General features: G+C 32.3%; 1 long non-coding RNA gene across 1 annotated transcript in view; it reads left to right on the plus strand.

Annotated features, from left to right (window-relative positions):
- LOC117117901 overlaps nt 1-2,678 on the plus strand; it is a 3,750-nt gene extending 1,072 nt beyond the window's left edge. Inside the window, exons 2-3 of the long non-coding RNA XR_004446963.1 lie at nt 1,210-2,111; nt 2,624-2,678. This is a non-coding gene — a long non-coding RNA (uncharacterized LOC117117901). The remainder of the gene's footprint in view (nt 1-1,209; nt 2,112-2,623) is intronic.
- The last annotated feature ends 4,168 nt before the right edge of the window (nt 2,679-6,846 follow it).

Here is a 6,846-nt window from a genome sequence, read left to right on the forward strand (position 1 = left end):
TAATGTATTTATTTATATATTTATATGTTCATATATTTAGTCATGTATTTATTTATATATATATTTATATATATTAATATGTTCATATATTTATTTATATATATATTAATATGTTCATATATTTTTTTTATATATTTTTTATATTTAAATATATATATATATTTATATATATTAATATATTTATTAATATATAAATAAATATATAAACAAATAAATATATAAATGCATAAATATATATTATATTTATATATATATAGAAATAAATATATAAATAAATATATAAATGAATATATGAATAATTACAGTATATATATAATATAATAATACAGTATATATAAATAAATATATATATGTATAAATATATATATATATATACAAATAAATCTATAAAAAAATATATGAACTTATTAATATATATAAATATATATACAGTATGAATATATATATATAAATATATATATAAATATATAAATAAATATATGAACATATTAATATATATAAATAAATTTACAAACAAAATATAAACAAAATTTAAATAATTATATAAATAAATATATAAACAAATAAATATACATAAATATATATAAATACATATACAAATAAATATATCAATAAACATACAAAAAATATACGAACAAATATATAAATAAATATATGAATAAATATATAAATAATTACAGTATATAATATAAAACAATAATACATTATATATATAAATAAATAAATATATATATATATACACAAATAAAAATATATAAATAAATATAAAATTAAATATATAGTAAATATATACATAGCCCTATATATATATAAATAAATATGCAAATAAATATATATATATGTATAAATATACAAATAAATATAAAAATATATAAATAAATATATACAGTATATATAAAATAATATATATATATATCAATTCAATAAATACAGTACATATATATAAATATATCTATGTATGTATCTGTATATCTGTATTTTAACAACATCTCTATCAGCGCTGCATACTTCAGGATCGACGATTCGAAAAAGTGTATGTCCTGCGCATGACTGGACTACACAGGCAAAGCTTCCCGGTGAAAAAAAAAGGATTTAAAATGTATGACTCGCATGGCTCGCTGGCTCGCATGGCTCGCGCATTGGCTCGCATGACTCGCTGGCTCGCACTTTGTCTTGTCACGACCCAATGCCTTGCCTAGCTTAAACAAGGTGTCACGTATGAGCGACAGTGGTTCAAAAAAGGAAGATAACGTTCAGAGATGCTAGACAATAAAAACAAAGTACTCCGGACACAGCATCAAAGTAGTCAATGTAATAGTAATAGTTTAATGGTTATAATCATCGGTTGATCAAGCCGAACAACGTGCCACATAAGACAAATCTACCATGGATATTCTTATGAATACTCCGGTAACTTAACCCGTACTATACATTGACTATGCAAAACAAATATCGTTATGTTTTCTGAACCAAACAAACTATTCTAACGTCTCACAAGATAAATTATTACGTTCACCAAGACGAATCATACCTCACTATAACTCAGTGGCCAGTTAATACCATACATAGGCAATATATGAGTACACATTAACAATTATTCCGAGTGGCAATAGAATAATACCATACATGAGCTATATCAATATATGAATATACATTAATACTTATTCCGATTAGCAATAGAATAATACCATACATGGGCTATATCAATATATGAATATACATTAATTGTTATTCTGATTAGCAATAGAATAATACCATACAGGGGATATATCAATATATGAATATACATTAATAATTATTCCAATTAGCAATAGAACAATACCACACATGGGCTATATCAATATATGAATATACATTAATAATTATTCTGATTAGCAATAGAATTGTGATGGATCGGAAAGTTTTCCGTTATTTCTTTTTTTTTCTTTATCGTGGCGCATTGCATTGCTATTGCTTTTGTTTTATTGGTATTCGTGTGTACATTTGCATAACAGGTGGAGAATATAATGCATTGGCTGCGTGAGCGTTGTATCGACAGAAGGTTTTTGGTTTATGTCGGAGTAAGACGTTGTTTTTTGTTAAGATGAATCTTGTCTGATACTATCGATACTGTGAGTAACTCGATATATTCCTAATAATAGTGTGCGATTACTTTATAATGACTGTTGCTAGTTAAATTGATATAATTATATATTTAATTTGTAATTAATAATGGTACTGTTAGGTAATGCATGCCTAGTTGGTATTCTGGTTTTGCTTATCAGAATAGGCCTACAGACGGAATCTACTGTTAAAAATCGGTACAATGTATGCGTTTACCAATGATTTAATTATTCTTTGTTTTAATACGTCTAGTTTCGTCCTGTGGTGACGTGTGGTATTAAGAGTGTTTGCTATGCCATGAAGTTAGTTCTATGATCCAGGTATTGAGCTCGTTACTCTAATAATCTGTCTCTTATACACATCTAGATGTGTATAAAGTGACAATGTTATAGTGAGTGCATTTGAATTGTGAATGCTTATGTTATATATAATTAATTAGTTAATTGTTGCAATTGTTAATTATTGTAATAATGATATATTTATATAATTATATTTATGAATATGCTATTATATATTATAGGGTTTTTTTTGTTTGTATCGGATGGTGAATACCTGCGTTACTGTGTGTATATCTGCGTATATAAAGAAAAGATAGTAATTGCAGTCTGGTCTCAAAACGTATTTTGTTTTTCTGAATGGGTACTTGGTCTCATCCACCAAACCTCAGTGGTCGAATCCGGACTAAATCAATACTGAGGCTTCCCGAACCACGACAGAATAATACCATACATAGGATATATCAATATATATGTTAATAATTATACGAGAAAAGATACAATGTCCAAGTTCGCTGTTGAGCATATATAATCGGTAGACGAACTTCTGTTCTCAACGACGGTTTATATTAAGTAGCTACCCAGTGCTAAAACTCCATGAGAAAATTACGGACGAGGCAGAGACTATGATACGATTCTTGCTACTCCACCGACCTCTTAGCAATTACATTAGAACTGTAACACAAGGTATTAAAAAAAATATGGATGTCATAACATAAAGCAAGATGACCCTAGGTATACTCATACTGTTCACACGCCCATTAACCATTGAGAAAATACATAGAGTTCAAACCTATTCCACATTTTACTAATACAATAGTTTATAAATTCAAAAGTCTACTCACAGGTTCAAAATATATACGATTACCTGGGTGACTGGACAGACTAACACCTCGGCATGATAATATACTCATAAACCCACGATGAAGAGTATGACACCAATCTACCAGGGAACAACGTTACTGACTACCAGGTTGTATCTCGCACAACACGCAGTACCATTCCATTCCGCATTGGCTAACATATGCCTCTCCACACAAACGGTGCCGATTCGCCGGGTAAGGGATCTTTCTGTCCAGTGACCAACCTAACTGTATTTCCTATACAATGCAACTCGCATCACGCATCATTAACGTCACCGAACTATTGTTAATTTAATGGAATTAGGGCAGGTTTATTTCTAAGGCATCCCTCGATTATGCACACGTCACGCTCAAATTATAGTTACCTGGATCACCTAGCAACACCGTTACGTCCTACCGTCACACAAGGTACGTCTGCAACAGAATTATTCTTTCGAAAGTGTACTTTCTATCACATATAATTGCACTGTATATTTAGGCCTAGTCATATTATGCTTCATCGTCCCCCGCTATACACAGTACATCAGTAGGCTAGCCCCCCCCCCACGCTTCCCCAGTACAGACGTTTGTTAGGCAGCAGAACGTGATTGTACATTTCTTCACAGGTGTTCATGTAAATTTGCATATTGTTGGCTAACCAGCTACGTGTATTCCTTTGTGAAAATGAGTACCGCGGCATACTAATTTTCTTAAAGCATTTCCATCCCCTCTTGGAAAGAGGGAACTTCGAAATAATTGTCTCCATATCTTCGCTATTTTATCACCGTAATTTAGCTTACACTTATGCATGGAGGGAACACATAAAATGTACAATAATCATTTCACTACCCGACAAACCTTGAACTTTATTCATGCATTACATAAATAGTTTCATCTTGCTGTACTCCAACATAACTGGCGCATGGTAACAACCAACTGGCAGACATTTCCGATCACACGTTACTCTCCATAACGCAGCACCCCCTAGTTCCGTTTCCTCTGGATTAGGATGAGTAAGCATTCTACGCAGTATCTTTCAATTTTGATGCATGGCAAAACCAAACTGATAGTACGTTATCGTTGGTCCGCTTATCTTATGGACTATCTATCCTATCTATTAGATAGGTCTAACAACAAAAGTTTCAATAGAAATACAACTGCTTGTTATATATTTCTCATAAGCATTTTCATGTACAGTACTTAATTTTATGGTGAAAGAGCGGTGTTTGTACTCAAGTAAACGTTCCTTTTTACAAACTTGACCGCGTTCGACGCAAAATTATAGCACATGCGTAGAAACTACTACTCAGCTACTACTCAGGGTTGCGGCGGGTTTACGAAAGGTCAAATGCAACTAAGCTGTTTTCTCCGTCAGAGATCTCAACACGATTTGTTGAAAAACGATAGAAAATCTGTCGGGGAGAAAACAATTTCTACAGACTATTGTATGAGATTCCGTTAGGACAGCCACTCCTAAATTGCCGGAGCTTCCGGGAGTTTGCTTCCACGAACCCCTCCGAGAAGTGGTGCTAGGAGGCCTATGACCCCCACCCACTTAGATAAAACTACAGAAGATTTAATTGCCTAAATCGTCTGTATGAAGTGAATTTGAGATATGTTAGTTTATTATTTAGGCAAAAACCGAACTATGTCTCCTTTTAGCAAATGGTTTTTGTTGTTTACGTTTTATTATATATAATCTGATATTTTTTGCTATCTATGCCTTTTTTTTTGTAAGCAATCGATTTTCTATTAAAATAATACCCAAATTTTAGATTAGTCTCTGTCTTTCATTTACGTATGCAAGCAAAAAAAATGCCTCGGTCCCATTATAGTTCGAGGCAATAGCTTACTCGAAAAAAAATGTCACAATATCACCTCCATCAATCAAGTTCCCTGCCCTCTCCCTCTCCTAACATGCGTATTTTCGTGATGGCCCACCTTCAGTGGCATTTCATAAATTATGCAATGTTTTCATACAGATCAGTAAAGGGTGCTAATATGGCCCTTTTTAAGGTGCAGAGCTATCGAGTTTTCTAATTAATAGGCCTACCCAAAGTTAAGATTGGTGTCTGTCGTTCATTTATCTAATATCATGACGTACGCAAGCAAAACAATTTTTTTTTGGTGATAATCGGTGCGTATATCTATGTCCACCTTTTTAATTGCTAAAATATCCCCTTCCCAAAAAAGACCGGAATGGACTTTTGTGGTGGACCTACGCTATAGGCCTACTATAGTCTTATATGCATTCTGTAAAAATAATAATAAATTTAGCCACTGAAAATATATCAGTTATTGGCAGCCATTGATTTGAAAATCTAGTTGGCATATTACATCTCATGATAATCTTAGATTATATTATATTTAACAATCATGTATTATATTACATTATATTATGTTGTAAATACATATTAATTAGAAAAATTAGCCATTATTTTGAAATATTCAAACTAATTTAACCATTTAAAAGAGAATCCTGTCTATATTTGTTTCTTGAACTCAGTACCAAACAGTTGGCTTGTCTTAAATAATACGACCATAAAGTTAGTATCTTCATTGTAAACTTAATCTTCTCAATGACTTTTAAAGTCCTTGTTATGATTTTGGAATATAGCAAAAACCATTGTATAATAAATTAGGGTCGTTTACAACAGCGTCTATTATACCCATTTGGTCACATTTCTCAGGATAGAAACAGCACATTAACGTAACTTCATTTATTATCCATCCTTTTGACAAGGACTGATACCCGGCTTCATTTGCTGTTACAATTTGATCATATGTAGCTAATGAGCCCCCAAGTTCGTAGCATCGAGCAAGCGCGTCATAATATGATAAAGATAACCTCGTACGCCCTTTTATGCCAACGACTCCATGGGCGGGAGCCGGATATCCGCCTGTGTTGTTCACATCGGACAAGGAGCAGTATGCTGACCTTTTTGGCTCCTTATCGTAATGTTCTAACTGAAAAAACAGGTATCCGGTTAAAACATTTGACCAGCATATTTTATCTCCCTCTCTTTGATATGGCTTTGCATATATGTTATGTGAAAACCATGCTCTTACACAGATCCTAACACCGGATATACTTGCATTATATACTTCCATTGGCAAAGCAAGGTGACCCCCAAATTCGTTCTGACAGCGAGTGTCTGCTTCAGTGTAGATATAACCTGTTGTGCCATCGTACGCAAGATGTAAAATCCTAGAAGCTGAATGGTAATCTTGTTCGGTAGGTGGTAGGTTGGAGTCAATGTGGCAGTAGAAACACGTGTATGATGTCATACGGTCGGGATAAAGGTTGCAACGTTTGGCCGGATCCACCAGTTCACACATTGTTTCTTTATTGGAGAATGTTATCTCACCGCTGATCAGCCAACATTGATCACATGTTACATTCTCTCCGTATTCGACGGCTGACATCAATTGTTCATAAGAAGCAAGAGAACCTTTTAAACGACGACACTCCTGAGACGCTTGCATGTAATTAGCATCAAAGGATATCTTTACGAAAACTCCGTCCCACGCCTGAAATTATATGATATTATATTTATATATATATATATATATATATATAAATATATATATGTATATATATATATGTATATATATATGTATATATA

Source organism: Anneissia japonica, unplaced genomic scaffold, assembly GCF_011630105.1.
Source record: "Anneissia japonica isolate Jap-2015-1 unplaced genomic scaffold, ASM1163010v1 scaffold287896_len759773_cov187, whole genome shotgun sequence".
Taxonomy (NCBI): domain Eukaryota; kingdom Metazoa; phylum Echinodermata; class Crinoidea; order Comatulida; family Comatulidae; genus Anneissia; species Anneissia japonica.